Source organism: Embiotoca jacksoni, unplaced genomic scaffold (assembly GCF_022577435.1).
Source record: "Embiotoca jacksoni isolate LCO1_2020_lvr unplaced genomic scaffold, fEmbJac1.0.p SCAF_32, whole genome shotgun sequence".
NCBI lineage: Eukaryota > Metazoa > Chordata > Actinopteri > Embiotocidae > Embiotoca > Embiotoca jacksoni.
This window is the reverse complement of record NW_027185384.1, coordinates 845,041-872,060: the sequence shown is the minus strand read 5'-3', so window position 1 is coordinate 872,060 and position 27,020 is coordinate 845,041.

Below are 27,020 nucleotides of genomic sequence, written 5' to 3'. Positions count from 1 at the left end.
CTGAGGCAAAGTCCAAAATTCAGGTAACAGGCAAACAAAACATAAAGAGCAGGCTGAGGGCAAAGTAAAAAAAAAAAGGGGAAAAGACTAACAGGGAAACCAAACAAAGCACTGAGCACAGGGTAACATAAGTACAACCTAGGAGCTTAATAGTGGCAGACTGGGTGTATATATACTGACAGGGCTGATCGGCTGCAGGTGAGCAGGTGATTGAGGAACTAGGAGCAGGTGAGGTGGGCGTGGCCAGACATAACAATGCTATGAGTCAAAGAGTGAGAGGAGAGAAAGGAAAGGAAGACAAAAGCCAAACTAAGTGAAAGACAAATGAACAGAAAACTGAATTCACAACATGAATCTCAGATTGATGAGTTACACTGAGAGGACAGGTGATGACAACTGCAGATGACACGGGCGGGTCGTGTCAATTAGACACTGAAGTGACAGCCAGTGAATAAAGAACAGATCTTAACGTTTGACAGCAACGTTCAGTGGCTCACATAGGTAGTGACAAACTCTGGTTGGGGATCAGGGCACAAGCACCTCTTGATTAGGATTAGGTAAAGATAATGGCCTTGTTTAAAATAATTACTTGATCCGTGTTGTGCGTTTTTAAGATACTACTTCCTTAAAGTTTTGCCCCACTTGTTGTCGTGACAACAATGAACATGGTTTTAAAAACGTTATCCACTCGTGGTTGCAAACGGGACGCAAACAATGACATCCTGGCTACGAGTCTGCTGTTGTATCAAACCATCCACCCAACCAGCCTCCTTATAACAAGGAAACAATCGTATTATATAGACATCATCTGACCTGCGTCACTTCATGACACCAAATTGTGGTCATTTAAATAACTGTTGGAGGTGGTTTAAGTTTAAAACATAACTGTGGGCCATAATAAGCTGCTTGCTTCAAGACCCATGCGGTAATTTTTTGGAAAAAGATAGTCCTAAAGTGTGACGTAAAGTAACAACCTCATTCACATTGAAAGTACTCACAATCCTGTTCCCCAGTTTGTATAACTTACTATTAAAGTTTTAACAGGAGGTTGAAGCCAAATTTTAATTCTCAGACTGGACAAAGCTCCTCCAGCAACACAACAAACAGTATACAGTCATTTTTAGGGGCTGAGGAGGACTTGCTGCGACTACTTAACTGACTTTAATATGCCTGAGGTACAGTTACTAGTAAGGTGGGCGGGGCATAGTGTAATTCAGGTTCTGATGCTGTGTTCAAATGGAGCTTGTGAGCTAGTGGTTACAACAGGGAAGTCATGTGCATCTTCTTCCTGCAGAAGTCGATCGTCAGTTACAGTTAAGTAGCTGAAACCTGTTGAATCCGTTAAGAGCAGCAGGTCACTGTCGTGCCGCGTTGGCATTATCAGCCATCTTTCACTTTGCAACAGCACCATCAAAAGAAGCGCTTCCCTGCATGAGCAGGTTGATAAACTGTATTTCAACCCGTCCACAGGATAAATCCGCTCTGCCAGTTCAGGAGAAACCAAATGAGAGAAGAGACTGAGCGAACAGATAATTCAGGTGTTCAAGCAGCAGTTAAACAAGCGTTAAACCCATTTACTGTATGTCGCATACATCATCCTTAGTCATAACTAATGTTACAGAAGCGTGGCCCAGAGTTTGTAAAGACCAAATTTGAAAAGTAAATTATTACATACTGCTCAAAAAAAAAAAAAAAAATATTGTTTCAGCTCAGCAGCCTTGTTGAAGATTCTTTGAAATGCTTCCTTGACCAAAATAATCATAATGAACTAAGTCATAATGCTGTAATTGCAACATTTACAGACCACGCACACTGTGTCTGTTCAGAGCTAATGGAAAAGAGAGGGCTACCTCTCAAAAGCTTGGATGAACTGCTCTTGAAGAGAAAATGCAGTGGAGTGAATATAGTGGAGTGAATATAGTGGAGTGTGTGCAGAAGGCTCAGTTCAAAGCAGTTTTCCGTGACCGTGAGTTACGAACAACCTGTGGCAGCATCCTGGGGGAGCGCAGGGTGGGGTGGAGGCGTGATGGAGTTGAAAGTAAGGTGTGTGGGCAAGGCATTAAAGTGCACTGAGGTGATATTTAAGATGGATAATATTAAATAATTCTCAGTGACCAGTCTTTGAAGTCAGAAGAGTCCGCAGCGTGCCCTGCTCTCAAAACATTCTTGGAGGGTCAACCACTAAAGAAATGATAAAGTGAGAAATGTTTTACTGCCAGCAGGGGGTAATGATTTTGTTCTTTTCTATCTGCGGCAACCAACAGTGTCGTCACCCGTTGGTTTGAGAACGGCCGTAATGAAGTCTCGCGTTGATCGTTTGACCGTCGCCATCTTGCTAGTTCACGCTGGTTTGGAGCCAGAAGTGTCCATATTTGGACGAGCTGGGAGGGGAGCGAGCGGTGGATCTGATTGATACTACGTGCCGCACACCAATAGCTGTAACCTGTAAACCTGCATCACAGGCCTGTCAATCAAACAGACACGCCCCCAAAACAGCGCTTTTTGAAGCTTATTTTCGTAGTAATGACAGGATTATTTTCAGATGGACCGGCAGAAAACTAAGAAGAAGGAGCGACTTTAGCTAACAACACCGAGATAAGTCGTGGAGAAATTTTATTGACAGAGAATTTTATCAGACTAGTTTAATGGGAGTCTATGGAGCCGGAGGCTATTTGGAGCCGACCTCTGGTGGCACTCGGTGGTATCGCAGCTTAAGGCACTTCCGCATCAGCCTTATTTTTCAGACCTGGAAGCTACGTCCACTTTTATATACATGATCTGCACACAATTCTCCATCAATGAAGGCTGCACTTCACTGGCTGAATACTGGACAGGATATCCCAAAGTCATTAACTTTAAGTCATTGCTGAAAACAGGTCAATGTGGCTAAACTACGGACTTTCAGTGATGGACTTCCTGCGATAAACGAGGAGAAAATGATAGAATATAAACCCTCATCGGTCAAAGGAAAGGTGATTACGTGTTGAGAGTTTCAGATTCATTGCGTGCCTCATTGCGTACCTGACAAGGAGGTTAAGAGACTTGCAGGATATGTTGCCACTGCCACGAGGGAATGGGCTCCTACGTTTTGGCGCCTTGCTTTATGAGTGCCTGGGGAAATAATGCATGGATGCCCCAGCTATCTGACTCACCTACCAACTGTGGCCTGGTAATTTCCATTTTAGCATGCACAAGTGATTGATCTCCCTCCTTAACGGCTAAAAAGTTGGATCAAGGGAAATTGTAAATGAAAGTGGAAGAAGCCAGGCAGGACTTTGAACAGGCAAAATTTCACCCAAGGCAGAACTCCATCTCCCATCAGAACTAAAACAGAAAGGACTCCTGGAGTGTGTTTCACAAGGGAGCGTTATGACGACGCTCAGCGTGCGCATATGGGCGAATGTGTGTCATCTCTTGCATTTCTGCTTTTCTTGAGATCCAGACTGGACAGATGCAGTGAAAGAGAAAGAGAACTTAAAGAAGAGAGAGCTCCGAGGCTCAGATGAATAGTTTTTGTGCAGAGGCCAGGTGGCAGATCGCTGGAGCCGGGAGATGAAAGCAGGAGAAGACCACTGATCTACTGTACAGCACACTGCTGCAGGAGAAGGATAGCACCCCTATTTTCTATTTTCTCCCTCTCTGTGTTTTCTCTCTTCCGTGCCCGTGAGCGAGTGATGCATCAGGGTCAGGCGTGGTTGAGTGTTGGGAGGATCAGAGCAGCCGGCGCCCACTCATCGGGGCCCGAGACACACATGAGGAGGTCAGGGAAGGATTTGAGAAAAATGAAGGAGGGAGTGATGTCATAAAATACAGGAACTGAGCAATGCACCACAAACTGCATTGTGTCTGGGCGTGGATTTTTAGCTCATCTGTTTTTTTGGATGAGCGAAAAACTCAAGTTAAACGGGTGAAGTCTTGACAGCCAGCAGCCAAAACCTTCAACCTTTCCCGCAGAGAACTCCAACCCACCACCACGCACTGCTGCAGGACATCACGATGCCCCCACTCACCTGCAATCATATGCATACATTTGCATACATGCTCTCATAACCTTGCATAATCCAATAACAAACAAATGACGCAGGACTCACCTTAAGGTATCCATAGTTGACTGTCAAGAGAAAATGTAAGGTGCCGTGCAACCATTTGCATCGCTGATGAGCTGAGGGGAATCTGGGAGTTCATATTTTGTTTATGAGAGTGCATGCATGTTGTAAATTCTCACCCAGGACCCAGCTGTTCACTCGGTTCACTTTATTACCACCCTTGCCTCCACCACCCATCTCTGTAGTACAAACAGAAGTATACTCAATGACAACTAGGAATAAGTGTCTGGCCCTTGCAGAAAATTTAATTCACATACACAGCCCATTGTAAAATCCAAAAATAATACAGATACAACTGAATGGATACGATCCTATAATTCAAATAATTTCAATGTGATTTGCACCAGTAAAGATATAATGTTAATTTCCTGAACATTATTATTATTATTATTATTATTTTGTGTTACTTGAATTGAAGTGTGTTGGTTTTAGTAACCAAAACTTGGTTAAAATATGCCAATGTATCATTGGCGCATCTTAAGTTTCTCTGTTTTGTAGGCTACAAATGCAGCGTACAGATTTCAGGCAGCAGTCAGAAGGTGGAATTTCTGCAGAAAAAAGGAGTATTGGTTTTGTGTTTAAAAAGAAAAAGGCTGTTTACACCTTTTTGACAGCACCCTAAGGTCATACAAATATCCAGCTTCTCAAGCACTTGACTTTAATACCGGAGACCAACAATTAATGTTGGTTTGTTTTAACCAGGAAAATTATATTGTCCTGACCTTTTCAAGTTGATGTCTGAAATGTACAGAATTCTCCATCCTGGTGAGAGAAGAAGCAGTTCTTTAAAACGTGCTGTACTAACTTGGGCTCCCCTCACATAATGCTCACAGTGTTCGCTGTGACTATAGTCTGGAAACCCTGTTCACATGGCGGTTTGCTCAGCCACTCTGTGGGCCGGACCAATCAGCGGCCACAGTGGGGGTGGCTTGGTGCAATGACTTTGAAGTTTTTCTTGAAATGTAGTTTCAACATTGTTGGTGGTAGAGCTTGATAAAAGAATACAAACATTTGTAGCGATGCTCGCAAATATGGGCGATTTGAAGGCAGAGTCTCAAAATGCTGCAAAGGTCATTTACTAACTCTGCTCACGATGGGGGGAGGGTCTCTGATGTTTACACCTTGGTGAGTTTTGATGCACGACATGCATCATATGGTGATCAATGCCGATTAGTTAACGGCTGCTGCAGTGGTCTCAAAATGACCTAATTAAGGTCTACACTCATTAGGGTGCAACGACAGGGAACAATCCCCGACGGAGTGTGACAAAGACCCATATATTCACACACTTAATTTCAGGTCTGCAAGGGCTGATCAACAATATTGCAGTTCACATGATGCCTACAAAGACTTTTCTTATACACAGTCATAACCAAAACTGTAGTAGAGAAAACAATCTGTACTCTTTGCTCTGTTTGGATTTTTATTGGACATATTTGCTAAAATAATGCAAAGATTGTTGTAACGTATCATTCATGTGTTGGAGAAGTTAGACATGGAATGACTCGACTACACACATGCTAAAAACAAAGATGCCTGAACGATCTATTTATTGTAATGCTCTCATTACAATGTACCAGTATATGGAGCAGTACTTTTAATACGGAGTTCATGTGAATAACCACTTCAGCTGTGGTTTGTATGTCATACCCATAACTCTGGATGCTTTTACTACTTATACGATCTTTTTCTCAGCATGAAGTAGAGACTGTTTTGTCATTTGTCATTGCTCCTATTGTGTTCTTGTACTTTAGTGAAAAATATAATGCTTCCTGGCTGTTTTTAGAAGTCATTGTATAGATTAATGAAATGCACGATCTCCCATCTCTGACTCAGTGGCCCTGAGGGCTGGCTGGCAGGTCCTGTCCTTTCAGTGTTACATCACACAGCAGCAGTGTGCACTGTCTCTCCGGGGAGCAACGGTAAGACAAAGGAAGAGAAGGTGGAAAAGATTTAAAAGGAGAGATTAAAATCTCAAAGGGACGGGGAGAAAACGACCCCTTCCCCTGTTCAATTTAACCAAGCTCGGTGGGGTACTTTATTATTTATATTCTTATTTACGGTGGCTTTGACATTTTTATCTCCATTCCCACCAGCCAAGCATGGTCAGAGCATCGCTTTCGACCTTGGAGGAATGGTCCTCTGAAACCAAACTTTTTCTATCTGAAATCACAATTTTTCAATCCATTTTTGTGAAGACAAAATTGCATTCTGCTTTGCATTTGCACATTCCAATGAGAGCAGAAGAGCTTATTACACAGTTGAGTGACTAATACTTCATATTGTCATAGGACGTCGAGCGTCGGAGATGAGGATCAGCATTGTCTTCTCCATTGTGTGTCTCAGCTATTGTCATCAGTCGCTAATTAGTAAATAAGAGCTGTTGACACGCTGCTGCACAGTGCTAATGAACACAAGAGGTGTTGAGCCACAGGAGACCCAGTCACAGCTACATTGTGGAGGTGGGTGGTGAAATGGCAAAATGACTGTGTGTGTTCGTATCGGCTTGAAAAGAGAGAGAAAGGGTGTATTTGTGCATGCTAAACTAACAAATCCCCTCTGATTGGATGGTGCAACAATGGAGGATGTAATGCTCTTCTTTTAATGCTCTGCATGCATGAGCTTCAAACACAAAGCTTACGGTATTCACACTACGAGCGCCCTCCCAGAGCTTTATGAGATGGTGGCGATATGGCTTTTTGAGAAGGGGCGCTGATAGAGACAATAACTTGCAAACTGCTCCTGCTGGCACCACGGTAGGAACTAATGCATCATGGGAAAGGAGAGTGGATGGTATTGAGGACAGGGGGGAGGGGGGAGCCGGGGAGAGAAGCCGGGGAGAGGTGTTGGGGGGGAAAGGGAATCTGTCACGTATAGAAGGGAAACAAAACAGTAGCGCCGAATGAGGAACAGGGCTGCCTGGGAGTTGACAGAAAGACATCCGTCCTCGGTGACAAGGACAGAAACCCTTATCAATGAGCTGCATTCGGCAGGGCCAGCAGAGACAGTCGAGGGGGGAGGGGGGTGCTGAGCATCCAGAGACTTTGTTTTCTCCACTGATGAAAATCCACTAAAGACCCTGCCGTAGCTCAACTGTAGTGATTTACTCTGGATTTTGTTGTTTGACCAAACACTCACCTTACAGTGAGAACATGACGTTTCGAATTCAGGCTGTTATTTGTCTTCTCCAGTCAGCTGAGAAAATGTGTGAAAATGAGTTTTGGGTTGTTTGTGTTACATATATATATATATATATATATATATATATATATATATATGTAGACAGATAGATAGATAGATAGATAAAAAAAAAAAAAAAAAAAAAACTGGTGATAATTTTGACACCTAAATTTTGAACACTTACAAGAAATTATGATGTTGAAACCAGTGTATGTACATGTAAGTGTACTAACGGAAGAACACGAATAGAAACAGTCACAATTTGGCCAGCAAAGGTGAGAGCACCTGAACCATTAAGAGGTGCTCATGGATCATAATTGAGTCAGTTTTCATTCCTTGTGGTTAGATTGAAATTTACATGTGCTGGTTTCAGTTCACAGGCACAGTGCTGGTTGCCGTTTATTTAACATGCTTCATTTTAGATTGTTTGACTTCTTGTAGTTTAGTAGATCAAGTGTAGCGTTAATTTACAGTTTTTTTTTTTTTTTTTTTTGTGCCAGTGAGTGTTGGCCTCCAGTCATGGGAGCAGCTGGTACTGTGGGAGGGAAGTCTTTTAAGGTTTGCTATGGCACTGATAGTAGTTTAGTTTTTTTATCTGTTTCTTTTTCTGTAGTTTTGGTCATGCATTGATGGCGTTCTTGCAGTGCATCACTGCAGCTAGACCTTTCTGCTGTCTGCTTCTCTCATAAGATGGATGTTCGTGAACCTGGGTGTAATAAACCAGCCAGTTATAGCACTTTGACCCTGACTGACTGTTGGCTTCATTATTGAAGTTCATCTGTATTTGTATCAAAGCTGACACTGGGGTCGAGACAGGGGTCACAAAGATAAGAATGGGAGAGAGAAATTTATAAAATTTAAAAAATGTATTAAGTTTAATAACAGGGTTTGCAGTTTGTTAAATAGCTGTACTTGTGGTGACAAATCTCATACATGAAAATGGATGACAGAACTGACATCTAGTAAAATTTCAGGTTTGTTGCTGACTAAATACAGGCCTAAACTCACACTTATCACTTACACAGATTTGTTTGAGGTTTGACTGGATGTAAAAAGGAGATAAAGATCTTCTTCATCACAGTGAGAAGGAAATCTCGGAGCAAATGGAGACCCGTGCTGGCTGTCATCAGTATTCTGGGTGGTTCCTCTGCCACTAAACTGAAGACCAGTCAGCAAGTGTCAGTAATCTGCTGTAAAAAGCTGAGTGCTATGAAGGAAACATATCAAGCGTTCAGCTGGCGACGGCTGTCTGCTCCTATTGCTAAAGTCAATCTCCCGCTTGACTCTCCCCTCCTGCTCTGATGGATATGTGTGCGTGTGTTTTAAAAGAACACAAGCCACACACCTACACACAGACAGATGGAAACACGCGCACAAACACAGTAAATTCACTGAATCATCCATGCAGGGATGGTGTCCACAAGGCTGCCAGTGTTGAAGGGGAGGGGGGAGGGGGGGCATTGTTTGGTAACGCAGGTTTGAGTTGCTCTAGCTGACAAATGTCCTCTCTTCCTTTCAAGCTCCGTGAGCACTTGATTGATCAATGTGAGGATGACGCTTGGGCTTTTACCTGCTACAATACCATGTGATGAGAGAAAAAAAACAGGCCTGAGGTCAGATTTCAGCACCGAAACTGTTTGGTTAGGTTTAGAAAAAGATCGTAGTTTTGGTTAAAATAAGTAAATACGTAGGTTTTGTTAACTATTTCTGCCTTTCAGTTCAGATTATTCCCCAGTTAAGAGCAATAGATGCAGGCACTCATTCATTCCCACCATCATTTCCCTTCTCAACTCAGACCATCGGGTTACATAGTCATGGTGGTGTTGTTCTTTGCTGATCATGATGGTAATTGCTGCTGACCTTGCTGACCTTAAAAGTGACCTATGTCACTTTTAAGTGTACATGTTGTAGGTATTTTGGTGACATGGTGATGTTGTAATTGATCTCCTGAAATTCAGCACTTTACTTAGTGTGCAATTTTAGGATTGGGACGGTCAACCGAGGACTACTGTCGTTTTCTTTGAGTTCGCAATGTTCAGTTGCAACAACCCTGAAAGAAGCAACACTGTTAAATCAAGGCTCAAAGCAAGTGTCAGCTAGGATTAACTCAAACGACCTCCGTTTGGTGGGTGAAGGCAATACTTAGGTCAACCAACCTCCAAGAGAAACACTGGTTTGTCATCAGCATGCCCCGACGAGTTAATCAGCTGAGGAAGCTGTCAAACTGATGTCAGTCATGATGGCAAGGAGAGAGAAACAACTGCTGTCTGAGTTGCTGCGCTGCAAGGAAACGTGCTGCTTATTCAATGTAGCCCATGCATCGATAAAACGTTAAAAATAAATGAACTGCTCACCATATGGATTCTGTATTGATGGATTTGAAAGTTTAATTTCCCGGCGGTATTTAGAGGGCTGAGTGTTTGTCTGTCACTTTGGCTCTTTTCTGCAAACTGGCAGCTGCCACTCATCTCCAGTGATGCAAAAGCATGCCTGTAATAAAGGCGTCAGTCTGTGTAGCCAAGCTTGTCAAACACATAGATGGAGATATAAACATTCAGACAAAAAAAACATAAATATAGGGGTAGCATGCAGGGAGCATGACGCAGAGGCATGGAGAGAATGTGGTCTGGTCTGTGTATGCAGTGCTGAGCTTGTCTTACATTCATGGCCCACAGCTGAGCTGCTGGCCAACACTTTACTGTCATAGCTAGCATAGAAAGGACCTGTATGTGCACGCAGTTGGACAGGCCAGAGGCCAGAGATACTTAAAAATGGAGGGTTGAGACCGGAGTGTGTGATGCCTCTCGCAGTGAACACGAAGATCGGTACTGAAACACACGATCACCCTTTAGCTTGTAAGTCAGACTTATGCAGGTGAAATGAAGCTGCTGGAAAGATGGAGAAGACAGAAAGAACAGATACGGGGGAAAAGGAATAAATTGAGTCAGTCTTCCTGAGAAACTGATTCCAACATGAAAGTGGTACAGCGTCACACCGCATTAGGTCGGGTATAGATTGAAGAGGACGTGCGTCCCAATATTCTACACACAGGAAAAACCTGCCTGCCCCGAAGGAGTGTGCATGAGGCCTGAAATTCCCCGCCCATAAGTGAAATCAGCAAATTGTATTCTCTCACCTGTCATGCTGACATCAAAGGCAATTTCCCGTATTCGCTCTATCTGAAACAATCGCTTCTATTTTCAGTAACGTGGCAAACTGAGGGTGTCGCCCGGTCTTTGTTTTCATCCCGCTGCCATATGCAGCACTTTTAATCAATGGACATGGATAAGTCAGGAAATGAAGTAGTTTATGGAAGGAGTTATTTCGAAAAAGCATGATGTTCCTAAAACTCGGAATAAATGTCAGACTAATTAAGGGAGCACATGGTGCTTTGATTAAAGACAATACAAATCTGAATTTGTATACATCCAAACAAACAGAGAAGTTAACTGAGTCCAAAGAAGCTCTGCAGTAAGAAACATGTAATCACAGAGCATGCATTTCTTAAGTTTCTCACAGCAAGCTGCAGCCAAAGATTACTCTTAGTACATTTTGATTGACAGTTTAAAACAATTCTCTTTCAGATTTTGGGTAGATCTAGCATAAAGTTAGCAACTGGTTCTTATGATTCACAACAGGTCTGATTGTCAGCTCTGGCTAGCATTATTGCACATGTGTAAAGCATAATTTTGGGCGATTTGCCATATTGACATGACAAAAAAGAAGATGTAGTGAAGTACCTGAAGGTAACGCAATACGAGTGTTAAATTGTCCAGAAGATCCCATTCAACTATAAAGAACACTGGGTTTTATTTAGCCCAATGTCACGCCAAAGCGTGTAACACACCCGTTCGTCCACTAGAGGGTGTCAGTGACTCATTTTGTCTTTCCTTCGCGTGAAAAGAAAACACACGAATGACCAGGGTCGGAGGAGATCGAACGTGATAAAGTAGGAGGGGCAGTGCGAGGATGGTTGGATGGATCGAACCCGGGACTTTTACCCAGGTGACAAGGTTTGGAGTTAATGATGTGGATTTCTTTAAACACATTTTTTCTTTTACAATGACTTTTTATACCTGAACCTCACCATGTTCTTTTTCACACTCAGGTGAGGCAGAATGTAACAACGAGACAACAGTGGACTGACAGGTGTAATAAACACTTCGGCGTGATACCGGGTTCGGTTATCTTTCAGAAAAAACTCTCCAAATGCAAATGTACATTGAGGAAAAACAGTTTTGGAGCCCGTGGCTGCATCCACCTCGCTTCTCTATCAGGACTGTAGTGCTAACAAAAGTGCGACACTCTTAAAAAGCCCATTGTGAAAATTACATAATCTCAGAGCTGGTTGCAGCCTCCTTTGATATCTAGCTGCTCAGACAAGGGCACTTTCCTGTTTTCCCATGTAGCTAATTAGCAGCGGCCGGTCCCCGAGGTAGGGACTGCGAGGTGGTCTCACCATCGTCATTAATCCTCAAGTTCTCCTGCAGAACACCACTTGACTGTGCAGGCCGGATGGGGGTCACAGGTCAGCCACTGATGGCAGTCCCCAAACACACTCACACACTCACACACACACACACACACACACACAACTTAACGCTTACACAAAACATCTGCTCAGCCACAAGGTGAGTAGGGTCTGTTCGGCCTGTGTGCCCTGCAGACTCAATATGCTGCCTGGCTGTGAGCAGCAACTCCATCGGCTTCATGCTGGCTTAAAACACAGCAGCCCACTTATTGTACACGACTCTCATTAGAGGTAAATAAATGGAAACACAATGCTGGAAGATGACCTTGTCTGTCCATAATTACAGTACATTTAAATAAATGACCTCGCTGTTTGGATTGCATTTGTTCTCCTCAACATGATTTTATAATATTCAAGCAATGTTCACACTGAATATTTTCAGTTGGATTTATCGTGTTTCAATAACCTCATTATGATTGTGGGGTCACCGGGCAAAAAAGTTAAACTTAGCTCAAGTTTCGGCACAGAGCAATAAAAAGTCTTGCAGCAACAGCACAACAATCAATCAAGTTAGTTTAATATACACAGTTGTTATACAGCACTAGGGACTGGTAGAAAGAAGGTCTGCGTGAGTTTATACACTGTTTACTGTGGTGTTTTAACGCCACACAACTTCCTGAATTAACAAAATGTTGTAATTCAACATAATCTTTGCTTCCTCCAAAACATTTTACCCAGAGGGAATTAGCTGCATACGAGTATAATTTGTAGGAGGCAGGAGAGGAAGTGAATACATCACTACATTTTCCTTGCAAAACGTGCTAAATATATTTTATCATGTGCACACGGTGCTTATTCTGATAAAGTGCATGCTCGGAGGAAAGAAAAGCTCATAACTGCATATTACTGAAGTCAAATATCTCGAGTCCCGGGCCTTTGACTTGGGCAATAAAAACCTTGCTATCTGCGAGACAACTGAAAAAGAATAATCAAGAAATTCCTGTGAACATCTTGGCATCTGTCCAAAAACTTAAGGTTCAGCACTCACTGGTGTGTGAGTAATAATAGAAAGATAAGCGGTGTGCGAACACTGGCTGAACACTAAAATTCAGGTATAAATCTTTGCGTTGCAGAATCCAATACTTGCCACAGATTTTCAAATTGCAACCTCCCCTTTATGTTCACACATAAACCAAAGATTGAGCTGGAGAGCTGAGGCAAGGCAAGGCTTCACTCTGACTCTGGATATTGCATAGAGACAGAAATCGGGGAAGGGGAAAGAGGACGCGAGTTTGGACGGACCGACAGAAGAAAGAGGGCGTACGAAGTGAAGAACTGTTGACAGCACTGTTGAGGGGATACTGGGAGAAAGGATTGATGGAGGGGGGGAGGAAGTGGCCAGAGAGACTGGCCACTTCAAAAGTATGTTGGAGATATGGCCAGAATATAGTGAGCAGCAGCCAATGCTGTCTCTAACACAGAAAAATGTGTGTGTGTGTGTGTGTGTGTGTGCGGCAGCAGAGCCTGAGGCTGAACCTGCTGAGAACAGTTAGATTGAGAATGAGATGGCTTGTTGGAGACAGATCAGCACTGACTGGGAGAGAGATACTCGAATACAAAGCTCAGAGTCCATGCATCCTATTGCCAGTAGCACTCAACACACAACCTGACAGAGCAATTTTCTCACATCAAGCAACAATAACGAGAACGTTTTGAATAATTCTACTTTATTGTTTTTTTTTTGTATTGCTGATGACTAAAAACACCATTTATTGGATGTCAACTGTCTGGGAAGGGATAAAGATAAGGGAAGGAGACGCTGCAAAAAGGATGAGCAGATGGTGTTTTTGCATGCAGCACTATGTTGTGCAAGCATGTGTGTCCAAAAATTCACCAGATCTCCGAATGCATTATTAAAAATGTGTCGCATTAACACCTGTGGCACGGCTACAGCTAGAGAGTGGGTGCTCTCTGTGTAATGGATAATTAGAGGACAATGGGTCTGAGGAAGTGACGTGAAGTGTTTTTGTCTAAATTAGCATCCAGAGAGCTTAACTGAGAGTTTGTGTGTCCAGGACAAAGTGGAGGGTGGTTTATTTCAAGCGTGTCTTTCAGATAAGATTTGTGTTCTAAAATCATGACAGACATAGCACTTCTACAGAATTACCAACTCAGCAAAGGCTGTTTTTCGGGGGTGGTTTAATATGGACATTATATAACTCAAAGCTCCATTCACTAGCAGTCTGAATGACTAACCTTTTCTCAGGCTTAGTGCTTATTAACATAATCTAAAGTGTGCTGTACTTCATCAAATATTTTGGAATCTCTGTCTCTTGGCACACTACCATGTGGTTGTTCAACTTCACACACAAAAAAAAGAGAGCGCATAATATTCATTTCATAAAGAATATCTATCACATATTTGGCCCAGTCTTCTAAAATACCCTAATCAATTATACATGGCTGCTGCCAGCAAGCTGAAGATGAGTCTATCCACCCCAGATTCAGCAGCTGGTCCTGTCCATGTGTGATTTGTTTGATAGCAAGAGTGATAGCACGCAAATAAATGGTGCTATGCATCTTCAAGTTCATATGAAGTATCAAAATAACTTGAGTAGATTTATAAATTAATAAAATTCACTTCACCCAATATTTTCTATTTTGTCTTTGGATACCTTCAGAAAGACTAGGCACAGCACTGCTTTGAACTAAATGCTAACATCGTCATGCTGACATGCTCATATTGACATGGTGGAGATTAATCGATTGCCTGATAATAACAGACCCAAATTAATAGCATAAATACAGAGGTCTTGCTACTCTACACTGGGGATTGTTTCCGGTTGTATTCCAATGGGCGTAGAGTTCTGGTCAAAGGCCGCTCCGATACTTTCAAAGTTAACCCATTAGCATTTACGACAAAATTATGTATGTTTTGCACCAAAACTAACAACAGAGAGCCTCCCCCAATGTGAGCAGAGTGCAACTTCATGTCAGTAAATAACTGTTGCAGACTTTGCAGACTCTTACTTCAATTGGTCTATATATTCGCGAGTGTGGCGACAGCTGTTTGTATTGCTTCAGCATTGTTGGAGCTACATTTAGAAACAAGCGCTTGACATCAACATCATCACTCTTAGCCACGCCCACCGGTCACTGATTGGTCAACCCTTCAAGAGTGGCTGAGCAAACCTTAACACAGAAAGGGTTTCCAGACTATGTTCAGAGAGGCTGAAATTAAGCCAACGCTAATAAATCGACGTGTTGATTAAAATTGTTCTCAGATGATGCCACGAGATGAAGACCAAAGTTATTACAAGTTATACTGCGGGGGTGATGAAGATTTATACCAAATTTAATGGCAGGTCTTTCTATAGTTGTAAAGACATTTTGTCCAAATATCAATCATAAAGGAAAAGTCAGTGGTTCACCAAAGTTATTAGGCTTTCTCCTCTGGGGACTATGGATGTTTGTACAAACATATCCACTTGACTGAGTTGATGTTGAAACATTCCAAGTAAAACTAATATTTTACCTGTTCATTTTGTGAGAAATGAGGCACACCCACCATAAATTTGTCACACCCTCACTGCTGTCATAAACCAAGCAGCTGTTGGTGTCATCCAAAGCAACATGGCTTTCTTACTGCGTCTCTACAGCGCCATATGGTTCAGTACAGCACCCATTTTATGCAACATCTGGGAGAAGTTCCTACAAACTTTGATTTAATAGATACAACGTTATGGGCTGGCTGCTTGGACAAAGATTTGATGAGACTGTCCCCGAAGAGAAATATAACAGCCACCAAATGAGATAAATGTTAGCACTAATAAAAGTTTAAAAAAAAAAAAAAAAAAAAAAAAAGCTCCTTTTCCTCTTCATTTGCTGATAATGCTGTGACAAAAATTACTGTGAAGAGGGGAGAAAATGTCAGACTTGAGAGAAATCACAAGTTTATTACAACTCAAAGTGTGAGCAAAATGAGGCAAACTGAAAAGACATAATGGGAAGAGAGGAAAAGTTGACTTTGGAGCTGCTGAGAAAAATAATAAATTTTCCCTTGTTTCCATTTCTTGTTATACCAATTTACCTCACCTCTGAAGCTTCACTTGAAAGGACATTGGCTACTATTTTCAGTTTGGCACTGACACCGGAACACAGTGGCTTGCCACGGTGAGGAAGTTTTAAAATTAAGAAACTTGCAAACTCATAAGTAACAAACTGGTTCAGAAGTCAGGATGACACCATAATTAAATGAGCAAAAACTGGACTCAACTAAATAAGTTAGCTGCAGTTGCACTTGCCATTATGTTCAAATATGTGGGTGGAAAAAATGTTGATGGTACTCATGGTACTCACTATGGTATTTTTGGTTTCTGTGGGCTTCATATATGAGCTCTATTATTCCATCTTAAGTGTATTAACTCCACAGTCCGCACAATAGTCAAAGTAAATCTAGTGTCCAAAAAAAAAGGGGGGGGAGCAATTCTGTTTCAGACTTAAGACTTCAACTTGTCATTAATTTATTCTGGCTGCTCTTAGAAACGAGCAAACAGGACCAATCATCCAATACAATGCACTAATAAGCCGAACATGTCATAGTATTTACATTTTCTGACATCAGCCTTTGCCTCCGCTGGGCAGAAATGAATCCACACACAAATCTTTTTCTACTGCCTAAACTGTAGTTCGGAGAGCTTGGAGTATGCAGCTTCATTTTTTTATTCCTGTAATATCACTGTTAATGGATCCCAGTGGGCTCACTCTTCTTCCAATATCTGACAAAGGATTCTTCTAAACAATACATATAGTATGGTGGGGGGTGTTGGAGGTCATTTCTAGTGTTACAGGGCATGAATTAATGAGTTAAGCACTGAAAAGCCTACAAATGACCGATCGTCCAGCGCAAGACTTGTTTTTATTTGGAGGAATAAAGTGTACCGGTCCTGCTGAGACCTATTAATAGTGTCAAAATCAGGATCCAAAGTTTGTCAAATCAGGAACTTTGGCCATTAAAATTGTTTAGTATGTAGTTTTGTTCCACTCGGGACTAAAACAAAACATCAACAAGTTTTACTTCAAATTTGTATCTGATATTGTTGATTTATGTAGTTGGTTTTAGTACACACACACATAGGAATTCCATCGTTTCCCGGCTGGAGATATTCTTGCTTTTGAACCATGCGTGTTGCTCACATACTTGCCCCTGTACTCTGCGTGTTACAGGAGGACTCCACCAGAGGGCGCACCAGAGAAACAATGATACCATTAGAACATCCTGATTTTCCTGTTGTAAACGATAAACATGGGGGTCATTACTTTGCTGATTCTGACATCACAGGGACAAATCCATCCCCAATCTGTTTTAACAGCATTTCCTCCAGTGCACGGATGTTAAAGCCTCAGACTTGTTTCCATTTAGTTTTGCAGGTCCTTTTCCCCGTCACATCTTTATACTGCCTCTACACCGCCCTTACTGGTCATGTGTATATTGCATCTGGCCTCAGATTATGTTAATTTTCTGAGGACCCGCACAACCAACGTCCTCAAACAGACGCATGATACACAAGGCAGCCATCATGCACATGTGAACGTGTAGTTTAAAGCAAGTATAACTCCAGCCTTATCCTTCCTACTGGGAATTGACACAGTTCATAAAAATATCAGTATTTCCAAAGGTAAACTACCCTTCTTTCGACTGTACTTACTAAAATTTCCACAAGCCCGTGTCCAAACTAAAAGCTAACTTCCATCACCTTCGATACTTTGCAATTTTCTTAGCTGGGAAGCCAGTGAGGGATCATGTCTTCATAGCGTCGCCAGATTTTCATACTGGTTGGTTTGGGAAACAAAACAAGGTGGGGAGGCGAGTACTGGGATCAGTTGGATGAGAAATGACAATATTGTATGATCGTGTCAGATATATATGTATATTTTTTTACATCCAATAGATGATAGGATTTTTTTGGCGGTAGATGTATTTCTTCGGGTTAAAGGGCTGGGGTTTGGAAGAAAGGAAGTATAGTAGGCCATGACTGCAAGTGTGCACAGAAATGACTGTAAAAATAAAAGAACAAGCTCCTTGAAATATATACTCATTCTCCATGTTCAACAACTGTGAAACCATCAGTCAAGCAGGAAGACACTCAAATAAAAAAAAAAGAACAACAACTAAATAAATAGATAAATTCCATCAGTATATCCATCTCCATTGCAACACCTTCTCTGACAGCTACATCAAGGACACCTGACAATGTATACCAGCTTTGGTTTGAGCTATAAGGTGCCAGCAGCCAGTTAAAAGCATGGAATCAGGTCCGTTTCACTTTCATAACCCACCCTGCTCTGTCCCTGAACCCTGGGGTAAAGGGAAAAAAATGCTGTGATTGCCCTCAGCCATGAATGATTCAACAGCTCACGCCGACTCACATTTCTGAGTCTGCAGTACTTGCAAACAACCTGGGGGAGAAATGAGGTCTCGCTACAGCCATTTTTTCTGTTGTTAAAATGTTTGGAAATGCCACTGCCTTTGAGACGTACAGTATTTGCTTCATTTTGCCAAGTTCTTAGACATAGTGTTTGGAATACCTTACTCATGATTGCCTGAAAACACTCCCCATGACTCATTTGTAATGTTTCTCCTTTATCACGTTGAATGGGCTCTGCACAGCTTGTATATCCAGCTCTGAGTTATGAGAAGTCCTTTGCTTCTTTATGATAGTGTAATCTCCTGCAGCACTCAGGCATGGAGATTAATCTGCCAATTCTCACTATATTAACCTGCGCTTTAATATGAAAAATTCCCAGTAAGAATGGAGACCAAACATGAGCTGCAGAGCGTCTCTGCAGAAGCTCCCTGACCACTTGTCTCCCCCCCCCCCCCCCTCCCTCCTCCATGTGAGCTTGATGAGGAGCATTAGGTGTCCTTGGTGGACAGAAGACAACAGTGAGAAGAGTAATATGTTGCACTGTGGCACTGTGTGCAGGACATGTCACAAATATGACACACAACTTGGGAGCCATTTGCAGACATAATGACTTCAGGACTTTTCCAACATAGCTCTCTGTTATGATCCATTATGGCTTTATTGAATTACACAGGAACACAGGCAAATGCCGATGCAATGCTCATTTAATATCTGTTATCTAGCCTGCTGCAAGTACTAACCATTGCAAGTGTGAGGGAAGCTTGCTGTTGGGTCTCCAATATTTTCTCATCTTTTTCATCATTTATTAAATACAATATCATACAGAATTTTGCAGCCTGTTTTACACAAGCGGCAAACAACAGTGAATTCACCCGTTGGTTTGTGAACGGTCGCCAAGAAGGCTCAAGTTCAGATTTTGTCCGACTCCATCTTGCTATTTCGGAGCGATTTGGAGCAGGAAGTGACCATATTTGGATGAGCGAGCGATGGATGTGACTGATCTGATTGGAAACCCGGTGATACTACGTCTCGCCCACCGATAGCCGTAAACTGACTGCAGCACAGGCCTGTCAATCAAACCAACACTCCTCAAAGACACACCTTTTTGAATCTTATTTTCTAGTTAATGACAGGATTATTTTAAGATGGACAGCAGGAAAACTAATAAGAAGGAGTGACTTTAGCTAGCAACACTGAGATAACTCGTGGAGAAATCTTATTGACTTAGAATTTTATGAGACTAGTTTAATGGGAGTCTATGGAGCCAGAGACTTTTTGGAGCCGACCTCTGTTGGCACTCGGTGGTATTACAGCTTAAAGCACTTCTGTATTGGCCTCATTTTTCAGACCCGGAAGCTGCGTCCACTTTTATATACAGTCTATGGTTTTCCAGTATTGTACATTTAAACAAAATAATATAAACATTGAAAAAGTAATTATATCATTCAACTAGTTATTAATCAAAAGCAAAAGTAATGTGTATTAGCTACATTGTGTATTACATTGCTCTTCATACTCCGAGCTCTGTCAAACAGGTCTCTTTAAACAACTCTAAACCTCCACACCCAACACTAAAACATGCAACATATTGATCTTTAATACGCAGGAAGCTCTGTGGAAGTATTTGCTGACCAACAACAGCTAGCTCAGCCTCGCTGAATGCAGTTATCTCTCCAGAAGGGCTCACACACCCTCCAACACTCAACAAAAAGAGGCTTTTGAGTGTAGCAAAGCCAGCGAAGAAGACACAACATGTGCACGGTGTGTCGTGCATGTAATGGATATTCCTCCCCCTGTATGTTGAAGCCATTTTCCTTCGCACCTGTCTTCGAGAGAAGTCAGGAGGAGCTGTGTAGACTAGATTGTATTACATAGAATAATACCAATAATCAGTCTCTGTTTATTTCACCTTATTCTACCATAACATTCGTGTTAATGTGATTCAAATTAGAGTTATGGTTTGTTCGAAGTGTTATGAGAACAATAATCGGTCCAACATAATCAGACTGCTGCTATAATTCCCATAATGTTTGGACAGTCTCGTCTTATTTCATTTTCTGTTTGTCTTCTATTTCGGTCTCTAATTTACTTGATGTATGCGTGAAACTTTCTGTAATTTATTGAGCACAAAGAGACCTGAAAGGAGTGTAAGAGTGCGGTTGCAGCTTCACCCCTGGGTTGCATCGATCCTGGTCATCCTCCGTCTTTCTCACTTGAGTGTGCTCCTGTATAGTTTCTCGTTTACGTGACACTTGCTGATACAGCTGAAAGAGCAGCATGCACGCCGCCTGTGGAAAGGTGAGCCTCAGCTTGCATCAAAGAATCAGAGCGTTTAAGGCTGGATAAAAAGATAAGCTGCAGAAAGCTCGGCAGATGAGGAGGGAAAAAAAAGAACGTTTAAAGGTTTAGAGGGGCTGCGTTGTTCCAGGTGAGCGAATGTGTTGGAGAGTTCTCCGTTTAAGGGAGTACGCCAGGGAATCCGAGAGAGATCCTCTATAACCTATTTCCTTAATATGTACTGCTTTGAGATCTTTGGGGCACAGATACTAGTATCTATCTGCCACTGCACTTCACCAATTGGCATAAAGCTTACAAAACTTAGCAAATATGAGTCATAGCAGAACCCTCAGGGAGATGAATCGGCCGTATTTCCTTTTTATTCGCGGCAGCCTTTTCTCTCTCTCTTTTTTTTTTTAAATTGCTCACAAAAAAGGAAGGGAAAGCTGGTGCAGCTGGTTTCTGATGTAACTTTTGTTGAACAGCAGGCAGGTATGACTTCATGGTCTGAATTGGAAAGACTCTTGAAAACCACCTCCCAAACACCTGCCGGAGGATTTTTATTCATGAACGTCATTGAAAAGGCTTACATCTTTTGAGTGATCCTCCAGTTTTTAAATCATCATCTCCAAATAAATTGACAATAATGAGCCGCTTCCATTTAACTTTGTAACTCTGTTACAGGTTAACCATGAAAGCTCCCATTTTACAGTTTCTAAAAAGACATTCAAACCTTACATGTTGCTGCTCTGCTGGTACTTTTCATGTGTGGAGAGCTTCTCACAGTACCTCCCTCGCTTCCCACTTTTGTCTTCCCTCTACATTTTATGTCAGTTTTATGTTTGTAACCTCCCGCTGGGAAACTAATGGATCAGACGCGGTCTCTTTCTGATGGGTTGTCTTGCAAAGGAGCTGCACGGTGGACTGAGGCAGCAGGTTGGTGAAATAAAGATAATGGTCATTATCTCCTTGCACTTGCCATAATTGCCAGATGTCTGACGACCCACCCCGACACTTGGCTTCACCTCCCCTGCTGCTCCTGGCTGAGAGGAGAATGAACTGCTTTAAATAGTCTCGTTGCATCAGTGAGCGACATCAATCAGTAAGTTTTTGGGGACAGCAGATTCAGTTTTTGAAACAAATCCTTTGAAATTGACTCTTCTTGGGCTCAAAATAGAAAATGTAGGGTTTTCTTTTTTTTTTTTTTCTTTTTTTTTTTTATGAGGTGGATCCTATTCAAATGCCATCTTTTTGATGGCTCACTACAGTGACAATGCTATCAGGGCTATCAGGAGTAAAGGAGAATCCCTTTTGGCCCGCTGCAAGGGAGAAATGTTTGTGTGTGAAAGATGTGCTCCTCGAAACGGAAAACAAATCAGTCAAGTAGGAGGAGTTTAATTTAAGTGTTTCAAAGCTAATTCTTCTTTTGTTCTTAAGAGGGATGCAATTGAAACGGTGTTAAATGCTGTTGCTAGGAGACACCAATCGTGGTCCACAGATAGCGTGCAGGCGAAGTAAGTGATGAGTGTTGGCACTGACTTCAGACCAGTATCACCGGCAGTGTGAAGGAGCAGAACAGAAAGATGTGACGGATGGAGAGCAAGTGTGTGGAACGATTCCACAGAAATATGCAGGCATACGAAATAATAAAACTGATGAGGAGAATGAGCTGATTCAGATCCCATAGCGGCCCTTTAATGTCCCTTTGTGCTTCACATAAATAGCACTCTACCTTTGGAATTTACAGCAACCCAGACAAGTGTCTCCTCCCTTGATGCACCACCTCCCAATAAATCCTTCATACACAGCAATCAAATAAACATGAATTATTCAGTGTTGCCAAACAACTCACACGTAATCATTTAATGAGTTTCTCCCATATCTTTTTGCTCCGATATACTCGGGTGAAGATTACTTCCTGTCTATGAGAAAACTTGGCCAGTTTTGTCTTTGAACATAAACGCATCACTTATCTGAGGCGGGACGCCTTGATTGTCATGTTGTTAGATTGATGGATTTTTCTGGGCATTTAATGAAAAACAAACAGAGATTAATGGAATCATGAGATGAGTAGGATCTCCAAAGTGTAAACATTTGAGACAATTAGTTTGTTAAAAAGCTGCGACAGCTTCCGTCTAAATATCAGTCGACCAGCAAGTGTCTGTTTTTTGTCTGGCAGTGTTCATCTCATTTGTTGCACAGTGACTGATTCCGATTCTGGGAGTAAACCAAAAAAAAACAACACAAAAAAAACACTTATCTTTGCTCGATATATCATAAACAAATGAAAACACGACAAGACTTTCTGCAGGAGTGGTTGTTGGTCTAATACAACAGAAAAAAAGGCTAGACAGACTCTTGAAGCTTCAGAAGACGAAGAGTAGACATTCACAGCGTTCCACGAATATTTTCAAGTTAAAATATGACTTTATTGCATTTATTAAAGAGCATCACAGCATATTTTAGCACTGGCACAAACATTTAATACACATCATAAAGTACAGAGTGAAGTTTCTCCATTATCAACCATGCTGTTGATAGCTTTCCTGCTTATGTTATCTCTGCACACGTGAACACATTAAATAATTGAATAGTCAAATACCATACTATACATCATCATGGTTTATCATTGGATGACTCCATAGGTCACTAATCAATTTAAAATGCTAGTGGTTACCTACTGAAGCATCTTTTTGCTAAAACATTTATCACTGTGTATAAATATGAATGATTTTTCTGATCTTGATATCTTTTATTTGGACGTTTTGATGACCTTTAGCTTCTCACAAGGACAACACATAAAAGTTCACCTTTTGAGCTACCTTTTGCTCATTTGCATTTCTTTGATAAATCACTATTTTTACTGCAAACTAGTTAAATAAAACAGAAAAACAGACATTTCTAAATTCAGCCAAAATTATAATGAGGATTTGTGATAGACAGGAGATGACCATACCCTTTTACTGAGAGCCCATAAATTATTTTTATTACAAGGTTTTGGTGCCAGTTATGGAGATAGAAATATAGAAATTACTTTAATAAGAGACTGTCTTTGGGCATGAACACATCACTTGGTACGGCTCAATGTCAAGCACCTGTGCTCGTGGCCAAAGGTCTCTGGGAAATGTAGTCTTAACTCCTGAATGTGACCACAGTTCATGGCTAAATGGAAGCATATTTATCAGGTCTACACTCTCTCCAAAATATATATGTAGTCTATTGAGATTTCTTAAAGAAACACAGTCATGTCAAGGTCCTCAATCATACCCAAGGGTACACTATCCAGGGATAATGGATCCAAAATTACTCTCTTTAACATAACTTAATTTAAACGTCCTCCTCCTCCACCAAGATGGATGTGCCTTGAAACCTAAGAGAAGAAATGGGATGCCGGGCTTTAATGTCATCACTCTGACACACTTTAATATTCATAGGTTTTATTCACAAACCAAGTTCGTTGAATGCTTCCTTTGAGGTTCATCCATTTCACTCTTGGAAGTTTTGAATTTCAACACAAATCTCACTTATCAGATGCAATTGTGTGGTAAATAAAAAATGTGCTACATTCTTGCTTTGTCTTTGGTTGTGTAATCAGGAGGCTGTTAGAAACTGTGAGGTCGAGAGAGTATCTTTCCTCGCCTCAAACGGAAGATTTTTTTTTTACTTCACCAACTCAAAATCTACACGCTGCGATGAAACTTGTCCAAACCTTTATGTCGAGAAAATACCACAAATTAAATACAAAAAAAGGTGGAACAACTGAAAAATGTCAAATTAACAGTTAACAGCAATTGCCACCCAAAAAATACAAAGTTTGACAACAGCAGCAGGCTTTACAATATGGCTGCTAATTAAATGGAAGTGTCAGGAAAGCCACCATTCCTTCACTCTCAACTACCTCCAAAGACTGTTCAGTCCTAATAACAATATCAAGTTAACTTGGAACATTAACATAAAATAAAATGGAGATTATACTAAATACAGACACAACCAAAGACAAACAAACAAACAGTAAACAGGGAGCTTAATGGGGTTGGTCGCACTGAAGCGAGAGCCTTGACTCTCCAGACAACAGAATGAGCTTATGGAGAATAAAAATCATTATTTATTCATATCTTAATATGATAACTAGTGTAGCATTATGCTGTAGTAATGAATTGCACATAAGTCAAAGTATAATAAATGCAGATAGTAGTGTTGCATAATAAATATGCATAATGTACACTGGTTGTGTAATAGAATTGATGACTCCAAATGATGTTGAGCTGTTGACTCAAATTCGGTTTTCAAATCTAGTCCTTACTTTCAAAACATGTTCATGTAAATAATGGTAATATCAGAGGAGAGGATTCAAAACATTTTAAAGTTGGTTTCTCTTTCTTAGTAGGTATTATATTCCTCCTCCACTTAAGGGTGCTGGTGATGGAGCCCAGGAATTTGAATGACGTAACAGCATTCACAGTGGTGTTACTGTCTGAATCATGATCATATAAAAAAAAAAAAAAAAAAAAAAAAAAAAAAAAAAAAAAAATCCTAAAATCTGTCTTTACAATAGAAGAAATCTTTCAATTGAGGTCTTACAGTAAAAGAGATTCTTACTTAAAAGAACAAATCAAGGTCGGTGTGTGCACAGACCTCGATCGTGCACTCGTCTGTGAGCAGCCGATTAAGATTTATGCAAGTCAGTACATGTAAATTGCTCGAGGGACCTGTGCGTGAACAAAGGTCAACACAACACATTACATACCTATAACATGCATTAATCATTTTGATGTAATGCAAACCCGGTAATTTAATCGTGACTGGGCAGGTAAGTAAAGACAGAGAGGTTGTTTTAAAGAAGACAAGGATTGTAGAAAGTCACAAAGTGAAGAGCTGGAACAAACATTATTTTTGATATTCTTGGAGCTGTTAAAAATTCTGTTTGTCCCGAGGATGTGAGTAAAGAAAAACTGTTTAGGTTCATACAATGTGTTCTCTCGTGTGTGTAAACTTTAAGATTGTTTATAGAAAATGGAAAGTGTTTATTCTTTGCGGAGCTGAAATATGTTTACTTAATCTGTGATATGTTATCTGTACGAGCGTGGCATTACTTTGAAATTTTCTCAGTCGATTCAATACTGGCTGGAGCAGTTCGTTTTTGAGAAAGCAAGAGTCATTATTCAGAATTATACATTAGAATTCATCCTCTATTCAGTACAGAAATCTACAGTGTGGTCTGTAGTTGGCAAGATATTGTGCTTTGGAAGAATGTGACGGAAGGCCTTTTGTGCAAGCAGTTTATTATGATGAAGTGGCAACCCACCAAGACGTCACCCATTGTCTGCCATTTTGGCCCTCGCCTTCTTGTCTTTTTTTTTTTTGACATATTGTCATACAAATAACAACAAACGGGTGTATGTGTGATGTGTGTGTGTTGTGTTTGTGAAGCGAGGATGATGTCCATATAATGTGAGTTTTCCGAATTAGGAGGAGGCGGGTTTTAGTGGATGGTTCGATACGACAGCAGACTTGGATGTAGGAGATCGCTGTTTGGCCCATAAAATCTCCTTTTAAAAGTTTAAGTGCCAGGTTTAGATTTAGAAATATAGAATTTACTTTTTTACCAACATAATCTTCACTCATCACCCACTATAATTCTAAAATAAAAGACAGTCTTTAGGTATGATCATAATCACTTGATACGACCTGATGTAAAGCACCCGTGTTTTTTTTTTTTTTTTTTTTTTTTTTTTTTAAGCCTTATAGTCGTACAAATGACGAGAAACCGGTGTGTGGGATGTGTGTGAAGAGACACAGTTCAGATGATGTCAGTATAATGTGAGTTTTTCCTTGTCAGGAGGAGGCGGGTTTTGGTGGATGGTTCGCTACGACAGCAGACTTCCATAAATAAGGACAGTTCTTCACATATATATTCACCGTTTCCATGACATCACACAATTTCAAACTATTATCTTTCCCTGGCCTTAACCAGGTTTTTGTGCCTAAACCGAACCACTGATTTAGGAAACACTCCTGTGGGTCTTATTTGAGGGAGGAAAATATGACCTAATGACCTCATACTGGATGGAAAAACAGATGGACAGACCAACTTACTGACCAGCTTCGAGTATTACTTGGAATGGAAAAGCAACTTAGCTCAAAGAATGAAGGATGGGAGCACAAGTTTATTTCATGCAGGTGACTTGTCTTAGTTAGCTTGTTATAAAGACTTGCATCTGGCGGAACAGTTAATTAACAAAATGGACAAACTGATCAGAGACGAGCATGCTCTCTACTGATTCCCTACGTCACAGAGTTAGAACCCAAAGGTGCCTCTTCAGTGAAGCAAATACACAAAGCGAACCCTGAGTGGCTACTTGTCACCTGCTGTCCTTGGTAGATTGAAACGAGCTTCATCAGCCAGCCAATCAGAAACCCCACCAAGTAACTCGTTTGATTATCCAGTAATTGCTCATGTAGAATGAAACACAATTTAATATCATGCAGTGGCTTTATTTAGTATTTAATTAATAGCTGCTAGTGGAACACCATACCACCTGCCTGGCGTCTTTTATG